At 34.9% G+C, this 21,420-nt stretch overlaps 1 protein-coding gene across 1 annotated transcript in view; it reads right to left on the bottom strand.

Annotated features, from left to right (window-relative positions):
• sano (CABIT domain-containing protein serrano) overlaps positions 1-21,035 on the bottom strand; it is a 106,633-nt gene extending 85,598 nt beyond the window's left edge. Inside the window, exon 1 of the mRNA XM_011054903.2 lies at positions 20,981-21,035. The gene's annotated coding sequence lies outside the window, so the exon portion shown is untranslated. The remainder of the gene's footprint in view (positions 1-20,980) is intronic.
• Between the last annotated feature and the right edge of the window lie 385 nt (positions 21,036-21,420).

Here is a 21,420-nt window from a genome sequence, read left to right as displayed (position 1 = left end):
CCAGCCAGCCGCCAGCGGGCGTAAATAATGCGGCTTTCTCCGTTCCGCCGCATTTACCGGCTACCTCTTCAACCCGAACGCCCATTACTGCATTATTTATTAACAGTATACGCGATCTTAACTCACGCACGCCGCTCGAGATCGCTCCGTGACGCTCCTCCCTGTCACGCTCGACACCCGGCTTCATATTGCAAAATTTTCCTTTAGAAGCAAAAACACAACAAAAACAGATTTTATCTTACATTGTGAATTTTTTTTACGGAAACTTTACGACGGTTAAATATCTAAAATATCTAAAATTTAATAACCCCTTTAAATCTAATCTTTCATTGGAACCGTGATAAAAATTATTTTAATTTAATTCATTTAAATAATTCATACTAAACAATAATTTTTTTCAAAAGTTTGACTATTTTTTCAGCATATATTATACATTTATTATGTACATCAGATCTCAGATGACGTCAATAGAATTAAATAATTTCAACGGATGTCTTCAAATTTGATGTACATTATAATGTACGCAGGATCTGAAGGAATTAATGCCATTATTGATACTAACATTCTATTATCTTTGACTACATGGTTCTCTAATAAAAACGAATCGTGCTAATGGATTATTAAAAAATCGATAATAGATTAAAGACTTATCAATCGCCAAAGTAGGTATGAGAGATTAATTTATATGTTGAGTAACAGTAAAGTGACTGAAGGATAGAATATATTATCTATGAGCTGATTAGGTGTCGTAATAGAATGACTGACATACTTGTACGTAACACGTGCCGTCCATTACACCTATCACTACGGCACTCTAATGTTTCATGTACGGAGAGATAAAAGCCTGAATGTAATTGGATAAAGGTGATCGCACGTACTATGTTTTCATAATCCGACCAAGAAAGCGTCGAGTTAATTTCACTGGGATGATAGACGAGAGATGAGTGAAAACCAGCGGTGATGGTTAATAAAGTTTAGTGCAGCGAAAGTGTCATTAAATAACGTGTTCTTTTGTCGCTATTGCACAAATTCGCGTAACAAAATGGACCATTAAAGACCATTCTAAAAAGTAGAGCATCGCGCCGTTAATTAAGCATCCATTTACACGGAATTTTGATAGTTCCTTTGATGAATTTCTCGAGAAAGGAAATTGTAAAAAAGGAGCGAAAGAATGTTTAAAAAAAGAACAAATGTTCCTCACCTCTCTACTCGTAAAGCGAAAGTTTAAGAGATTTTTATTCGGCAAACAGTCATTTTGAAAATGAACAATGTAGAATGGATGTAAATAGGTACTCACAATCAGAAACATAAGCTAATAAGAATACATCATCCCACAGTTTATATTATATAACTGAAAGATACATGTATATTTAGAATATAATATATTTACACATAAAAATATTATTAAGTACTCCAAGATCCACCTTTGACTGTATTGACCTTTTTTTTATATTAAAGTTACCAAAATGTTTGGACCAAATCTCTAAATTCTTTGAAATGAATCTCACTCTAAAAAATTTAGAAAGAATAAACCAATTCGATGTTAATTGTTCTTTGCAACAATAAAATTTTATTTTATTATTTTCTCTCCTTATTTTTTCAATATTAAATGTCCTAATCAATTCTCATAAACTAAATGAATATTATGAAAATAAAACTTTATAATTGCTTATAAAAATCTTTTTTTTTTTGTATCAAGAACGAGATACAAACTGATTACTCCGTTTGCCTATTGATAAATCTGCCACCGCAGAATTTTCTCTATTATGCAAAAGAACAGAATATATTTCGCGAGATACAGGCACGGTCGAGAGGAAGAAGCGAGTCAGTCCAGAGCCGAGACAGTCCATACGTCCATACCCCCCTTTCGTTCTGCTTCACGCACTCCCGCGTGGAGAGCAAGGGCGGCAGGACGGAGCGTGGAAGAAGGCGGAGGAAGAACGCGAACGCAGGACGAGGAGAGATTCACCGGAGAGCACCCGACCTCCACCTTGGTCGCCACGCATCGTGGAATTCGCATTCGGGGAAGAAGCTCTTCTACCGCACCTCGCCTCACCGCGCTCGCTTCAGCGTTCCGCTGCTGTTTTGCATTTTACACTGGCGTTGAGATTTGGTCGTTAGATTCGCCGATGCACCACCATTCCGGCCCTCCTCTCACCGGACGCACTCGGTATCGTCCTCCTCCTTCAGGAACAGAACGTTTCTCGTGAATAGCTCGCAACCCAACTAACATTTCTTTTGATTTTATTTTTTGTTTATAGCATCGTATTTTGTTTATAATATCAATATTATTTTTATGCAAATATCAATCTGATTGTAGATTTATCTACAGCTGTTTAATTTATTCTACGATTGCGTATAATTTTAAACTTCTTCAAATTATTTTCTTTTAATTTGCATTTTTCTGCTCCTCAGATGAACATATTTTGTTAAACTCGTATTTTATTTTTTTAATTTTGTTATCACGTTCGAATCATTTATCAAAAAGTTATGTTTAAAATTACAAAATATAAAATAAACAACAATTATGAAGAAAATTAAATTTGTATGAAAACGATTTTCTGTTTCCTCTCTGGCTTTCCTCTATTATCTCTAGAAAAGGATGTAACGTTCTGACCCCCCGTTGCGCTTTATACTCGCGTAGGACTTTTACTACACGCACGATGCATTCGTAAGTCTCGCATAACAAAAACGCATCGGCCCTGAAAGTGCGTCAAACTCGATGCACCACGGGGTATGCCGTGCGTGGAAAAACTCACATCCCGGGTTTGCGTCGATATGAATAGAACGAAGGAAATCGTCGAGTAAGAAAATTATTGTCTTATATACCTTTAACAAATTCTGAGAGAATTATAACGAATTAATTTATAGTTAAATAAAAGCATTAAAATATCTTTTAATCAAGATATATCAATTCTAATCCTATTTCCTAATCAATTTAATCAAACCATAACTTTTAGGTAACAAAATCTGAATTGTAGCTATAATTACAAATCAGTTATTACAAATCATAAATACGTTGAATCTGAGATTAGAAAAAAAATACAATATTATTATAAGTATTCAATAATTGTTACGTTCTGCAAAACAAGATATAATGACTGAGGCACAAGATAACATACTGTAAGCGGATAATCATTCCGGCATCGTCTTTCTCCTTCAGGAACAAAGCGTCACAAGTCTTATTACCTCTCTTATTACCTCTCGCGCATATTCCGTGGCAAAACTGTGACGCTATGACGCGAGCGATTATCTAACGTCTCGTCTAAAGAAAATCTCCAGGTGGGTAACCCACTAAACTACAAGAGAGACAGGCAATGAGGACAATGGACTACAAGAGTTTACTCTGCGGTGTGATTTGTAATTCGTGCGCGTGCAGGCAATTGCATTGTGGAGAAAGCTAGTCTCACCAATAGAACTATCCTTCTCTTCCACCCTCGCTTCGGTCTCCTGCCAGTTTCTCTGTTGGTTACCTGGACCATCTTATTTCCATCTCGCGCCAACAGTGTTGTTGCAATCGACCAAGCTCGCAAATGTCGCGTCGCAAGATGAGATGGAATTACAAGAGAGAATAAGTATTAGGAACGAGTTTTCTCTCTCCTTCTCTCTAAGAAAACGCAGATGTCGACGGGACAGAAAGAGGGAGAGAGATATGAGGGCAAATTTGATTGCAACATCACTTTTCTATTCAAGTCATTGGCAAATTCGCCGATAAACGATGGCTTAGAATCACGAGTGCTGAGGAGAATAATTCTGCGAATTTACAACTATTATTCTTCTATGTTAAAAACTTGCATATACACTTTTATTAACAAATAATTATAAATATAAATGATTTCTAAATAATAATTGCAGATTATTTTGTTTCTACGATTCCTATGCCTTCATAAAAAAGTTGTCACTCTGAAGAATGAAATTAATCTTGAAGATTGAAAAGTGTGCGACTCATTTTCAAGACTGATTCAATTTTTACTCTTTAGAATGAAATTTTACTCTAAAGAATTTACAGAGTAGATAAGACTAGAAAATATAGACAAAGAAGGAAATTCCATCAAAACTCTCCAAGAGACAATGCTAAATCCAACTGTAAACTCATCAACTGCAATTCAACTTCATTTCTTCGTAAGTTCTATGTACTGTTACTACGTTTCAATTCTCTCCCTCGTACCAAAGCAAGCAGTCGCACATATACCGCGAATTATGTTTCATGTAAAATGTAAATAATATTGTGCGAGATCAGTCACTTCCGGAGCGAAACATTCCGAATCAGATATACCGGCCAATTCAACGCGAACATCTGCATTAGTTGATCGATATCTCGCGTGCGAGATTCAAAATGGATTGAGAACGAAGATTAAAATACAAGTTGATTATCTTTGTGAAAATTAACACCTTATTTTTTAAATTTTCATTTTCAACTTACAAAGTAACTGATACACTTCTCAAAAAAGAATTTAACAATTAACGTTCAAAAAAATAAAAACTAATTCTGATAATTTTTCAATTCTCAAAGATGAAAATTTTTTTCAGATTAAAAAAATGTCTTTTTGATGCGATAAAACAATAACAAATGCGGTCGTAATTTTTACATAGAAAACTATTAATAATTTATAAAATCATTTAGTTCTTCTTATTTATTTCTCGTTTAATTCTTCTCGTTTATTCTTATTAAAACTCATTCTATTAAAATTTAAAAATAAAAAGAAATGCATTTAAATAAATAAAAAGAAATATGACATATTCTAATTATATAAGCGTCTCGAAAAGTTATATTATGCTGGAATTTTTCATTTTTATAATAAATCGTTTTTGGAATAAAGTAAAACTATACAATAGAAAAGTATATATTTAAACATACCCTGACGGAAAAAAATGATTGCAATTACTATAATTTATTGCCATTTTTGGTGCCAACCGTATACTTTTTTAAAAAATATAATTATTATTACAAATATTATAACAGTAATAACTGTAAAAATGGAGCTCCTAATAATAATTTTACCATGTACTTATAGTCACAAATACCAAACACTTTTCTTTCAGTGTACCGTAAAACGATAATCGTTATGATAAAATATTACGACCGAAGGAAATGCTATGCAATGCGGATACTGCAAACGTACTTAACAACCCATTTGTGTCGCTGTGCTCATAAGTACAAGCTGTCACGAGGGTCGCATTATATTCGTCGATAAAGCACCCCGATAAAACCCGCGATAAAATACCAAGTCGTTATTCGCCCACTCTTACTTCGCACTTGCGCGACCAATTAGCTATCAGCTGACGGCGGACCTCGTCCGCTTAGAAACAAGAAATCAAAGGCAAGGCTACCGTTCTGCGATAACGCGTGAGAATTCCCGCCGGATACCGAATCGCGGTGTGTAAATACGAAGGAACACGCTATGGTGAACTTCACCACGAAGTTGAAGAAGCACGAGTCCGTGCTCGGGCACAAAAACAGAAAGGGAGAGAGAGAGAGAGAGAGAGAGAGAGGGAGAGATCATCTGGAGTACCACTTCTCACGCGGAAGCACTTTGAATTAGTGATACTCTTTCGTCGCGCCGCTGATACCCCCCGCTGTTGACTTGATCTCCGCGGATCTACACTCGCAAATTCGCACAGAGATCTACCGTCGTCGAATTAACGATTTCCACGAGCGAGAGAAACAGGATTCCGGAGCACGCACCTGAGATGGAAAAATCTTTTACGCTTAATTAGGCGAATGATACCGACCTTCGAGTGAACGAAACTGGTGCATTTGCACTCATTGCTGTGCCACAAGAGATGCTATAATGATACAACTTTACACGATATTAAACTCGTGCTCGGAGTAAAATCTTGGTTATTAACTTATATCTCTTAGACAATGCAATTAACAAGCTAACAAAGAGACTATGTCAATCGTATATATTATAGAACTGATTAAGAGCAAGTACCTTTTGATTTCTTTATGTAAAATAGAAATTCAACGTATAGTCAAAATTATAATTCATTTGATCAGCTCTTCTTATCTCATTACACTTCTATTATAATTTTCAATAAAAATATTTTATAATATAAGTTTAAGAAATTTTAGTTCAGTGAAAGTTAATAAATCATGACTATCTGGTGTTCAATGGACTATATATTTCAATGTATATTTCAATGTAATCATAATAAATATTGATATGCAAAATAGAAATGCAATGTGCAATCGAAAATAAAATTGATTTGATCAGCTTGTCTTACTTCATCATACTTGCCATTATAATTTTATAAAATTTCATGTTGTGGAAGAATAAGTTAAAGAAGTTCAGTGAAAAGTTAATAAATCGTCATCTATGTTTAATGAATCACGTGTATTTTGTTGTTGACTTCGTTGGACAGAGTCAATAATATAATCATAAGAAATATTGATATCTGATCGAAGTAGACATGGTAAATAACAATATTGAACACTGTCTAACATTCATTAGAACAAATTAACTTTTCACTGAATAAAGTTTACTTGCTTAAATACATAAATCTAGTCAGTCAATATTAGATTCTAGATAAGTATAAGTACATAATGCGGTAAGTGTATTATAGCTACGCTGAAGCGAAACCGTTGTAACAATATATACAAAACGATCTTGAATATTATACATATACTATTTCAGTTTCTTAATAAAGATCCGGAAGGCTAGCAAGAATAACTTTTGCCAGACTTTTAATGTCAATTACGAAGATTCGGTGAAAATAAGCATGCAGTTATACGAGAATTATCTCGTGCAACTAAATTTTCATAGTTAACATTAGAAATGGTTAACTGTTGTCGTTTATTACGTTTCTTTGCTCTCCATGCATAGCAGGGTGCATCGAAAGAACACGAGTGCACGCGTGGGCGTATTTACGAGTGAGCTCGAGGCGAGATTCCGCGAGGCTGTTAAAAAATACGCCTCGCAAACTTGTCACTGCCTGCGAATCATTAGCGCGATTTGCGCACGATCCGAACAATTTTAATCACGACCGGAATTCGTTATTGCCAGTAGAAACGGATGTTAATCCAACAATTTATTGCGTGATTCGAGGTAAAATGCGCCGCTCTCTAATCTCTTTCTTTTTGTCTCTTTCCTCGCAATTTTTTTGCGCCTCCTTTTCTATCCATCCTATATGGCGTAATGTAGTTTCGCTCACCCGCTGATTTCACGGCAAGTAATTTAATTAGTCGGAAAGATACTGTTTCGCATCATTCCCGGAATCTAGCCTGCGAGCGCCGGTGCAATTAGTTTATTTCTTTTTGCAGACGATAGCACCACTGGCGTGAAGATTGTTAGATAATTCGGCCCCCCGAGGACCAAGAGCACTCAGATATGTTGCTCGATAACTACGCAAATAGGGAAATGTTCAAGTGAATAACAAATAATTTTTATCGGACTATCTTCTCGAATCTTCCTGCCAGATTTCGAAGATGTATGAATATATACAAAAATAATAAATGTGTACATTTGTATTCCATAACTTGATTAAAATGTTATTGTAAAGATTTTAATAATTATACTAAAAGGAAAGTGTTTGGTATTTGCGATGATTACATGGTAAAATAATTATGGCTAAAAGTTCCATTGTTATCAATATTATATTATTGCTATAATGTTAGTAATAATAATTATATTGATAATTCTCTAAAAATAAGTATATAATTGGCATCAAAAATTACTAAATTATAGTTAAATTAAGATGATATCAATCTTTTTTGTTTCTTTGTATAATAAGAAACTGAAACATGACGTGAGGAAAACATAATGCATTAATAACGATGTAGATACTCTTATTTGAGATAACACGTTTGTGATAAGTAAACGGCTAACGATCAAAAGTCATCGATCTATAAACGTCGGAGGCTTAGATGGAAGATTCTCTCAAAGCAATCTTCTTTACGCGAGACGCATCCCGTTACTCTACCGCCGATAATGATTACGTTGCTTAACAATAATTAACATTGCTCATCAAGCGCTCATTAGCTAAAGTAAATATGCGGTCGATATTCGGACTACGATGTTTTAATGCTGGGGTGGCACTCGTCAAGATATATACATGCGGGTAATAAACGGCGTAACAAATATACGATAGCTTGGCTGAATACCGCATGGTTGTTATCGCGTATTACCAGAAGGATTAAAAAGAAACCCATGAAAGAGGTAAGGAATGGTAATGTCATTCGACATAGCGGTATACAAGTTTCTCGTAATAATTTTTGCGAACGCTGTCGAATGCGAATAATGGCTGTACTTAAGAGATTCTATACATGTTTGTAAACATTATATATATAATATTAACTTACATCCATAATGTAGAATCTTTTAAAGTATACTGACAAAAGAGCCGAATGACAGCCACCTAATGTATTTTGTTAAACGTATCGATGCAATATTTAGTAAATATTACTAATATTAATATTGGTAATAATTACTAAATATTAAAAAAAAAATAAAATTAATATTTAGTTGGTGCAACTAAATGTTAATTTTTTTGTTATATTAATTGAACATTTGATTGGAATTATTTCACCAAAGCATTTAATAACTGTCACATCTAAGCTTCATTATTATTATTACTAAATTATTTTTTTTTCAGTATATGTATATTTATTTGAATTTTTCAATCAAAATTCTATTCAAATTTCGAACATTAGTATATACGTAGATATACAAGATAAGATTAAACACGTGTAAACTCTAGGATCAAAGAAATACTGCCGAAAATGCCTGTCGTGATCACGGACGAGTAACCGTATATCAAGTATGTGGAAAGGTTTATAAAGGCGATGCGAAGGCGAGACAGAAAAGGTGAAAGGGGAGGAAGGCACGTACGTCGAGCTGCATCGACGCCACTGAAACGTTCGTCGTCACGGTGACCTTTTAAGGTGCCGAAGGGTACCACCTTTTCTCCCTGACAGTCACAACGCCAGCAAAGGGCATTCTGAGACGATAAGAGAGAGGCCCATCGCGTAACAATGCCGGTAGCTGTCGTTTGCGTTCACGTACGGTTCACCGCTGCAACTCCTCTCGGTAATAGGAGGGATTCTGTTTCCTGTCGAGGCAACAGATCGCGCATACTAAACCTCGTCGAAGCTACCGTTAGCATCTGTAGTAACTCTCCAGACAAACAGGCCTTTTCCTAGAGAGTCCTCTCCATCAGCTCACTCTGACCCACACATATATATCCTGGTGCTACGGTGTCAGTGATGGAACCCGGGTTTTCTCCCGCGAACGAACATGCATTAGCCGCACGTATGACAGGCGCCAGAGCGGCGGACTAGGCTGTATTTACAGGTAATAAGTACAGTCTCATAGCGAATATACTTTTGATTTACTTTACACCGCAGGCTTTTAAATCATCCTAATTCGTCAAGCACCTGCTAGCTTTTACTCGCCTTTTGAGGATTGCAACTTTACTTAAAAAAATTTACCACTGCCTGTTAATGCTGTTGATCTTAAAATTAATTAGAATATGTTGAAAAATAAGCGCGCTTTGTATTTGTAAAAAGTTTCAGTGACATTTAACACTTTTAAATATTAATTAAATATTAATTTTCTGGGTAAAATTAATATTATTGTCAATACAATATTACAGAGAGAAGCGTGAGAATAATCTTTTCAATCTGCGAATCAAAATCAAATTCATTCCACATAATATGGATTGTCTAGATAAGAAAGTCTATGCTCTTCATGCATCTTCTCTTTTCAGCATTCTCTTTCTTCTTCGGACGAGCCGCTTCTACTATTTCTTGCCGCAAAGTTTAATTCACAAGTCTTCCGGTGCAAATTGCACTTGAGATTGTGTATCGACCGTTTAACCTCGCTAATTGCGCTAAACCGAATTTTAACTGCGTTAAATGCGAATGCATCCGCAGACGGAAACGGCGTCTGCTAGATAATTCACGCAGATACTTTTATCTCGCAGCTACGTCAGAAATACAATGGCATGAGATAGTTATTCCAGCATAGCGTTAAGCGTTACGGCTTCAAGCTCCAAGAATTAGATTATATTAGTATCGCAGATTCTTGTAATTAAGTGTCCTGATAAACAAATAAAAGACTTCTGTTTGTACATTTTAAAAATATGAGGGCGAATTTAACATCATGTGTTTAATTTTGATGTTTATGTAATTTTCACCGTGATTATATAATTTTTATGCTTACATAATTTTCACCGTGTTAATATTAACATGATATGGATTTAAAAACCTTTAGTGTTTACCAAACGATTTTATCATCACGATGCAAATTTAAAATCCATGATATATCGATCAACATCAACATGGCGAGAATTATATAAACATCGTATGGTAAATCCACACTCACATTTTTTAAAAGTATACGTCCGGAAGTAAAAACGATTCCGTCTTGAAAAAAGCTAGTTTACGTTTATCAAATTACAGTCGGAAGCGTCGCAAGCGCGTAAGGTGATCAGAAAAGATCGCGGTGTTATGTTCGCAGTATATCTCAGCCCTCCAAGCCATTGTGTCGACGAGATTATGTGGAATCTATCGTGTGTTATACGGAGCGGCTGAATAGATAGATAAATGGATACCGTATAGGAATAGCCGGAGTCTGGGACTACTAAGAGGTACACTACTGGCTCGGTTGAACAATAGGTACCCCTCACTATAATCGGAAGTACGTCTTGTTAGCGTAATGCGTAACTGTACATAGTGAACGGCTAATTTCGCATTATATCCCATTACGTATCGACGGATTAAGGTCTTGGGATCCCGCCGTAGAGCTTTCATCTTCCTCTAACCTTAACTAGGAACTCCGCAACATTAGACATTTTACTAATCGGCCGATTATACAATTCGTATTCATCAATATATATCAATTATTTATTTTGATATTTATTTTGCATCATACTTGTCCACCAATAATTCTTCAAATTGTTTTTTTACATAAATTAAGTTCCAGTTCATCTGATTAAAATTATGCATATATAAGTAATTTTTTTAATTAATTAATAACTATAATTGTGTCATTTTTTCTTTCAATTTTCCTTTTTTTCTCAATATATGTTACAGTTTTAAACTCATTCGAGTATAATGATGTACTTTGATAAAATAAATAAAACATACACTTACAAACTTATGATTTTTTTTTCTTCAAGCTGTATGTAACTTGTTATTAAGATGCTGGAACCACGTTTAGATCAAAAATGCATCGCGTGACACTTCTCACACGTTCCTCAGCGATAAATTCTTACAAGGCGTGTGTTAACATGGTAGAAGTAATTTCACACAGAAATGTCGAGGAGAAGGTCGGAGAGCGACTTGCAATATTTATCTCGACATAAATTGCTGAACGGTTTACATGTAGACTCGTCATAAATATCGTGATGCGTATCTTGATATGCCCGCTCGTAACCACACCGTACCACTGTGGAATACAGTAGCCGCAAAAGCAATAATAGTCGTTTGTAATACTAGGAAGAAAACTGACGAGACACTTAAAACGCGTGAATCTTGACGCGGAAGCGACTTACTCAAATAAATTATGAACGAAAGATAATAATAATACTATACTTACATAAAATACTGTACTTAAAATATTTATGTAGAATTTGAACATCTAAATGAGGACTGTTTGTCATAAATTTTTTTACGAAATAAATATTAGAAGGGTATACTTTTTCCAAACAATTATAATCTAGACTTAATGCAATCCTTGCATGCTTTCTGATTTCTCTTTTATAATAATTTTTTAATTATTCTCTCTTCATAAATAAATTTATATAATTAATTATAAAAATAATATATAATGTAATAAGGAATAAACAAAGTGTCGTTTTCAAATAACTGTATTTACAAAGAAAACGCTATACGCTCATTTGAGCAATTCAACGATCTTCTGACTGAATGCATCACGAAAAACATGTCCGCAAGTGCATCTTGGCTTAGTCGCGCGTTTTGCGGAGCAATCCTGGCATTTAAATGTTAGCTCTACCTGCCCAATGATATTTTGCCATAGTACGAGGCCGCATCACGCGCCGTTCGCCGTCGCTCTGTTCAATTTCGAAAGTTAAATGTCAATGAATAAGCGTGCCTACACGATTCAAGCTGTACCCGACTGCATGTTTAAAACAATAATCTTTCCAAAAGGAATAAAAAATGTATGCATACTCTCTCAAACTTTTAGAATGAATTTTTAAAGAATTATTTTATGAGAATTCACTCCTGCAGAGTGAATTCTCACTCTCTTTTTCAAGATTGGCTCAATTTTCACTCTTTAGAGTGAAATTCCACTTCAAAGAATATAGAGAGACATGGCTGCTTTTCTCGATGCATTTCTTTATAGCACAGACTTGAGTATTTTTTCAATAGATATCTGGCAGATCAATGGAAAATTTATAATCGCTGCGTAATAATCTAAAATTAAATATTCTTAATTTAATATTTTTTTTTTAGTGTCATATTGAATGTATATTTAATTCATTCTTGCTGTTACGAAACTGGAAAAAGATAATAAGAAGAATAAACAAATAAACTATAGAATGAATAAAAAAATATCGTTTTTCGTTGATTTTAAGAATGAATTTTCTACGTTTTAAACTTTTATTTCACGAAATCGAGGTTCGAAAGTTTGAGACATTCCGAATATCAGGTCAAGTTCATCGTACCTAAATAGGTCCATCACGAGGTCCATCAAATCATCATTCAAGCGTGGCGGCAATATTATTTCTAGGAAACGTTTGTTCCGTTTTCATTAAATCGTGATACGCTTCGTGATTCACTTCATCGATAATCAAGGAAAGCGATGGAGATTTCTTATCGTTCGCGTTCGTCCCTTTTACCGTATCCGTTTCGTTTGAGTTACGTAAACCCAGCGTAGAAAAGCAATCGCTCGTAAAGAACCTTCAAAGAACATGTCTCGTACGTTAACAACCGTGTCATACTCGATGATATATCTTTCCAATCTAGTGTTTTCATTTTATTATGTCTACATCTACTAAAGTAATATATATGAAGTATAATACACACACACACACACCATCAATTTAAAAAACGTTAAATAAATTTTAAAAACGTTAATTAAATTTTAATAACATAACATTCACTATTTTCAACCTGATAATTGTTATAAAATAAAAAATAAAAATCAATATAACCAAAATGTAAATTTAGTTTAACAAACAAAAATTGAAAACAAAAAATGTGTCTATATTAATTATCCCAGAGTCATTAAGTTACAACAATTAATTATCAGAAAATATTAGATACGCGTTCCTATCCTATGTCACGATTATCTGATTAATCCTACCTTATTACGCGTCACGCAAAAATTACCATGATTATCCTTCGTCCATCAGTCTCGGTAAGAGAGAAAAGGAGAGACAGAGACAGAAGCTAGTTACGACGAGAAAGATGGGTCATCGACCAATGGCGCGTATCAAACGATAATAAAAAAGCAGCTCGTCGCGGTCCGTTCGAAAGTGTGCGCGCGCGCGCGCGTCTCTAACGGACGAGCGTCCTGGAAGTTGTCCCGACCTAAGGACAAACGTACTACTCCGCGTAAGGTCACCCGGGGCTCCGCTCGATGCAGCACGTACATTTCCGCGTTCACGCCGACCGACCGGCGCGGCGCGACGCAGCTCAGCTCGGCTCGGCACGGCCAGTCACTGCAAGAGCGTCGCAAGAGGTCGTAGGTTGAATATTCGATAGGCGAACGCCTGGTTAACGGTACCTCACCGGGTGCCTCCCCGAGGTTTTGACAATCCACGTCGTAGGCAATCGAGCCTGCAGCGTCTGGCATACCGCGCGCTCCTGCCGAGGATCCGCACCGTCTCGCGAACGATCACCGAGGACGGTAACTCCTCGGAATAAGGAGAGACGGGACGGAGAAAGAGAGTAAGAAGGAGAGAAATAAGGAAAAAGAAAGTGAAGGAGTGAAAAAGATAGAGAGAGAGAGAGGGGGGGGGGGGGAACATGATGGGAGATAAGGTGGGCGGCGGATGCTGTGAAGAAGAGATGAAGAGAGGATGGGGAGACTCCGAGGAGACGCGAGCAATCGGCATATATCCGAAGACTCGGACGAGAGGTGTATGTGCATCGAGAATTCAAATAAATCGCTAATCGAAGGTATTTATCCTTTCGCGTCAGTGATGCACGTGTATGCGGTGATGCTGTGTACGCGGTAACCTGTCGTATGTCCGTCATTCCCCTGTGCACCGCAAAGCCGCGGTTCATCGTCGTGAGCAGTATTTTCCTCGATATTATACGGGTGCACCTTTGATCACTGGCGAGCGTGGGGAACGTTACTTGCGAAAAGAGATTGCCATGTGAATCGATCGATCGTGATTTCCGTCGCGTCTATATAATGAAATTCGTAAAGTACATGGAAAGAACGGTTTTGCTGAAATATCTAAAAATTTAACTAGATACAGATCTGAAAGTAATTTTGTTGAATCAAAATAATTGTGTAAAAGAGTAATAAGAAATAAGTAATTGGACTGTTTATATTTGTATGTAAAAAATAATAAATTGAAAGGACTAATTTGGAATCAGCGCGGTAAGAAGTGCGCAAAAAAAAATTTCTTAGATATCATTTAATAGATGGTACAAAAGTACAAATGGTACATAAAATTTGAACGTTTTGGCTATCGGTTTTAACAATCTTCAGCAAACAAAATTAGTAAAATTATATCCTACCTTAATACATCTAGTTTAGCTGTCTATACAGAAGTATATCTCTTCGATCATTAAGATTCTGAAAATTTATATACAATTATGTAAAATGCTCAAACTAGTTGCTACTGAAAAAAGAGTCCGGTTACATTAATTCTGGTTGAAAATTCTGAATATAAAAAAAATTTCTAGTTGAATCTATTAATTCTAATTGATGTAACCAGAATTCTAATTGATCAGAATCTAGTTCTATTAGAATCTAGTTCATTCATTTCTAACCAGAAATTTTTCTCAGTGATAGAACATCAAAACTTTTTGCAACACTACTCATCATGCTTGAGACTCCTACGTAATTATTTTGATCCAACAAAATTATTTTCAAATCAGTATCTAATTAAATTTTTAGATACTTTAATCGTTCTTTTCATATAATATTTCTAACTTCTTTGCTCAATCAATTTAATTATTGAAAGTACTGGAAGAAGTAACAAAATCACGAAATTATCATATGTTATAGGTAGAATGCTTTGCAAATAAAAGAAATACACTTTTACATTTTTGGCACACCATTCTCGAATGGTGGAGACGGTGCGCATTCTATTTGTTAAACGACGCATTCGCATCACATAGATCCACGTGATTCACGTGCATTCGCGCGATGAATAAGATGCAGCGGGACCTACCGGTCACGAAATAAATTTATCTTTCCAAAGATACACATGGAATCTCGACAATTTTACTTGAACGTATCTCTGTCCACGAGGACTGCAGCTTTTTCATTACGCCTTCGTATTTCCGCATAGTTTGTCTTTGAATTATTTATCTTCTCTCTAATCAAGAGAAATTAATACATCAGACAACAATATAAATAACTTACTCGGGATTTAAGATTATAAAAAGATTCGCCGAGGAATTGCTCAACTCGATGACATAAAAATCGATAAAAAAACTTAAAAGAGATCCGAAAAATTAAATTAAACTTTCCAATGTCGTAATCTTTTTATGATTTCTTTTTATCTCATAAATAACGTTCTCTAAACCTTTTTACTCGGAAATTGGATGATAAAAAACGTATATGGGATTCGAAAAAATTTTTAAAAGTCATCGCAGAGGTACAAGATCTTTTTTTTTTTCAAACGAGATGACAGCCTTCTCGCGCACGTGCCTGTGGTTATCGAGAAGAAGAGAGACCGGAGAAGGAAGAAGAGAAGCGGATACGAGGTAAAAATGAAAAAGTCACTGATGCCATGCGCGAGCGACGTGACCTCTCGTCGGTGACCCCGGACGAACCGGCCAGCGACGACGAGGAAAGGGGAATGCCAGACCTCAGGCTACATTCACAGTTCGCCGAAAAAGGCATGCCGATTATGCCGATCGGTCAACAGACGTAGCTCGTCCGGGAACTCGTCTTTTCCTGATTGCAGACAGGCGGAAGAATCGCCGACTGATTCGATGCCGCGAATGAAATTTGTCATGGGATCCTTGTATTTGACGTTTCCGCTGTGATCTAATCGGTCTATTTACGGTACAATACTTATACTTGTATAACTTGATTTGACTGATAGAAAAATAGATGGCAATTTCTTCAATGAAAATGAAATCGATTAGTCTGTTAAATTAAACAATAGGTATATGTTTAATCTTGAGTCTCTATATCTTCTAGATTGGATCAATTAAATAAAAAAATCAAAGATATTAATTGAATTGTATAATAAATATAAAAAAATGAGTATAATGCTCTTAAAAAAATAAAATAAAATAATTCTCTCAGATTATTTAAATTCAATGTTATAATATTTTAAAAAACCGAATTTTCAATATTAGAAATAATGAATTTTTCAAAATGATGATTCGACGTTTAAGACAATATTATTTTGAAAGCGGCGAAAGCGCAATTTGTTCCCATGTTCTATTAAACGTAATAGGTTTCGTGGCACAAATCGATTTGTCGATTCGTGCCATTCTCTCGTCAGGGAAAACGGTCGAACCAGTCAGTTAACATCGTTCGACAATTGGCAACAGCCAATTAATGATCAGTGAAACTAAAAATGACAAGGTCTAAAAGGATTGTAAGTCACTTGGCCATTCCAAGCACACGTCTCGTTTAGTTTCCCTTAATGATTTTTCTAACTTCTTACTTACTTTCTTAACTTATAACTCGTGTATCTGCTTGTTCGGATTTTTGATCTTTAATTTCGATAATCCTGGCGTTGTTTGTACGATTATGTCTATGACTTAAGACACTGTTATTTAACACATCGTCATTTGCATAAGTTATTTGCATAAGTCATAAAACTGTTTGCATTACTGACCAATATAAAAATATAAATGTGTAATCTTAATTAAAAAGTTGTTTAGCTGAAAGAGAATTTTCCTGTCCTCAATTTTTTAACTTAAATGTTAAAATGTTATTTAATAAAAATTGAAAAAATTGAACTGGGGAAGAGAAATTTAAGAGTAAAATTTTATTTATGCCAAAAAAACCCAGATTACAGACGGAGAGTTAATACCAAAATTTTAAAGTGAAGTAATGAAATTTTATACTCTATATCTTTTAACCTCTTCAGACTCGATGTCATTGTAATGTATAAAAAAATTTGAAGACATTATCTGTTGAAGTTATTTAATTCTATCGACATCATCTAAGACCTGCAGATGTACATAACAATGTTGGAAAAATAGTCAAAATTTTGAAAAAAATGAATTTTTTAGTAAATTAAAGTGCTCGTAAAAATTATAAAATTTTTTTTAATGGTTTTATTGAAATCAGATCTGAACAAGTTAAAGACTAAAAACCAATTCACAATTAAATTTTGATAGAAGAAAATCACTTCATTTTTAAATACAAATACTTAAATCTTTTCTATGAAGAATATATCTGTCTGTTTGATAAACGTGAAAAACATCGTTAAAACTTTTGCATTATTGATTGTTTCCGCCCTATATTCTGCTATAAACAGACATAAACAAGAAAGAAACGAGAAGAGAAGGTAAGCCTCTGTCTCGTTATGTAGGCTTCAATTTGAACTTTAAAGTGATCGCTGCTAGCTGGGTCGCGGGAAAAAGTCGCCTCGATCGGCATCGTCTAATGATCGATACGTTAATCGGCGACCCGGGCGAGCCTTGAATTACCGGAGAACTTTCTGGATACCGCGGGTTTCTGTAACCGGTATATTCTCCACTCACCGAGTTTAAACCGAGTGCCTGTCAGTGTTACCTGCCATTCAGACAAATTCCGACCATTAAGCGTCGAACGTTGTGTGTTGCAGTTATACGAACCCGCTCCTAAAGCCATGCTTCTAGCCGAAGAATATGATGTTCGACCGTGGATTGACCCTTACGGTATCTCCAACGTCAATGGTTTAATTACGATAGAGTCATTTCTTCGTGGCGATTTTTTTGCAAACGATACATTCCACCCCTCTTAAAGGTCAAAGTTGTATTTAAAGGACGGTGGACCGTTTGGTACTCGTACACATATATAGTCACTACCACATATGCACGAATTACCGATCGTTCGGTCGTTAACAATCCCGCTAATTAGATGATTAAAGAATCTTAACTGTGTAGATGATGGATATAGATTAACCGCTTTCTTAACGATTAGCTGCTTCTTCTAACATGAAACGCTTAAAATTACGGTTATGATAAGTTTTAACAATACGTCGGCGTAAATCTCGGAGGAAAAAAATTTTTAATGAAAAAATGCCTGAACATGAACACCTACTATACTTAGAAATTAAGTGCAACAATTCATATGAATGACATTATCATACAAACTTACTTATTAAATTGAAACTAACTTATTGAATTCACTCAATAAATTTTAATTAATTTAAATATTAAATGCATAGTTTTATATTACATATAACAACCTATATACAGAAACAATGATTTTGCTCGAGTATCTAAAAATTTAGCTAAATACAAATCAGAAAATAATGTTTTGAACTATTAATAAAATAATTATGTAGACTCTCGAACTGGCTGTTAGAATATTAAAATTTTGTATAAAATTGCTCATGCTTGAGTTTTCTATATAAATATTTTGATAGTTAACCAAATTACATTCAGATCTGTATTTAATTACATTTTTTTAATATTTCAACAAAATCGTTCTTTCCATGTAGCTGTAATCGTTTTTACAACCTATGGATTTTAACTTATATTTTTGGGTAACGCGAAAGAATCGTTTTTTGCGAAACTGATCTATATTTCTGATTTCACAGTGACATTGCCTCGCATGTGATCCTCATATCCTTTCCTATCCTAGTTATCTCAGTCTTTAACCGAGCCAACTCAAGTCACTAACTCTGTCAACTAGCTGTCAGTGTACCTGCCACCCAGACAAATTCCGACTATTAAGCGTCCGAATGTCGTCGTCGTCGTCGTCGTCGTCGTCTTGGTTGTGAACCCGCTCCGAGGCCCCCGTATACCACGACTTCGCCGAGGGAATATAATGGTGGACCGTGGATTGACCCTTGCGGTACTCCCACCATCACCAAGGCAAGGCACCGCCATCACCTACGCCACACGAAGCACTGTGCCGACGACACCGACTCGCACGACCACCGACTCGCCTGGTGAAGTCGAGAGAGACGCGCGCAACGCCTATGTAGTTTACTTCGAGGCCCGAGCTATACGTGCCGGGGTCATATTCTCATCGGCGATGCATGGCCGCCGGTACAGTCGACGGGAACAGTCGGCCAACCGGCTGGCCCCGGAGAAGCGCGCGTCGCGAGGAAAAAAATATCTGGCACACGGGTCAGCCGCGATTTTCAACGCTCGTAGTCCACGCCCGTGACTTCTTAGCGCGCAAGAAGAGTCCTGGAAACCCGGTGAATCAAATAATCCGAATGCAATCTACTCGATAAAAAGATGCAAACGACGCTTTGTGTATGTACAAAAAAATGTTTAAATTTTTAGAGTTGAATCTTTCAAAAAAAAATAATATATCTATAATCTGGATGTATTCAAAGTCTTGGCTGTGAGTTTTAAATAATTCATTAGGAATTTATTATAAATTTATGCATGAATGTGGACAAGAATTATCTTGTTATCCGATAAATAATAAGTTTTTGCTTTGCAATTTCTTCTTCTTTAGCTCAATAAATATGCGATGGACAAGGATGCCTCATGCGTTATCGGTAGATCACAACTTATAGTAATCTTGTCGAGCTTAAAAGAAGGCCATGGACGAAGGTTATGATGATCACACGAATGACGTTATAAATTGATCGAAGCGGAGATGATCGGTTTCTATTTTTAAATATATTCTCGAATATACGATACTGTAAGAATTTATCATTCAATGTTAAATCATTTATGACGATATATAATACAAATAAAGAAGATCAATTTTGGCGAGGATTTTTTTTCAAGCTTAGTCATTTAACGATGTAAAATATGCGAGATAAGAAACTTTTGAAAATGATAAATGTTGATGTATGCAATGTATCCTTTATCCTTTCACATTGCGTCACGATCTACTGCATTCATCGACGACGAATAAGAATCTATGATTGCACATATATCTTTTCCGATAATGACTTTATAAACCGCCCGCGCTCTGTGTGATCGCGTTTAAAAAGGGGAAAAACATTCGATCGGAAATTCTTCACGATCCATTAATTCCGGAAGTAATGTCACTTTCCATAATACTATAATAATTTTAATCTATTATTTCTGAAATGTATTCTTTTTTCTACAGGAACACATATATACTTTCGAATAATACATCGACGCAATTAATAACGTTAAATAAGTATCTATAAATAATAAAATGGGCGTATTGTGTTCTAATTTTTATCGTCGGCAATAATGAACATTATTATTTTTTATACTTCGAAGCAAATATTCTGTTAAGTTTTAATGTAATTATAACCTAACTTTTTTTATATACTTTTTTATAAATTAAGAGAAATTAGTAATTTTGAATAATATTGAATAATTATGAATAATCGAAACAAAGTAAAAATATCTCAATTTTTCTAATTATTTTTAAGACGTAAAATTTTAGATAAAATCATTTTTCTTCTTTTCGTAAAATTACATTAATTATTATAATAACGTAATTAGATTTTATTGTTATAATTTATTATTACAGTATTTTTATAAATTTCTTTTGTATTTCTTATAAAGAAAAATAATAGAATTTACGTAATTATATTTTGCTTAACACAGTTCATACGTGTAATGTTACGCTTTCAAAGAGATAAATAGCAGAAATTAATCGATTCGAAACGATCAAGATTAACAAGAAAAAGGTAGAGAAAAGATTCAAGTGATGTTAGATAAGAGCATAGATGATTGGATAAAAAATACTAGTTATGTGGTTTGACTTACTGATAAGATTGCCGCTCTTTTTCCGTGACTTGTCCAGAATTTTTTCAGCTTCTGAAAAGTAAAATAAAAAGATGTTATCCAATTATCAGATTTACTTAATCCGATACTCTGAACATTATATTGCCAAATATTTCAATATAAAAATAAATTCGACTTTTTATCAACTATAATTACATAAAAACGCGAGGTAAGTCAATCTCTATATCAATAGATTATAAGTAAATAAAGATATACCCTTATTACAGTATAAAAGGCATCTAAACATTTTCCACTTATTACACACAGTCTAATTAATACAATATTATATTTATTACACTCTGTATCAAGATCACATATTTTTAAGAGATAATTCATAATATTCCTTCGTCTTGCGTGTTTATTACAATTTATTACAGTAAAAGGCTCTTAAACACTTTCCGCTTATTACCCACAATCTAATT

Source organism: Acromyrmex echinatior, chromosome 6 (assembly GCF_024713525.1).
Source record: "Acromyrmex echinatior isolate Ae372 chromosome 6, ASM2471352v2, whole genome shotgun sequence".
In the NCBI taxonomy this organism is placed as follows: Eukaryota; Metazoa; Arthropoda; class Insecta; order Hymenoptera; family Formicidae; genus Acromyrmex; species Acromyrmex echinatior.
This window is presented reverse-complemented; position numbering and strand designations above follow the sequence as displayed.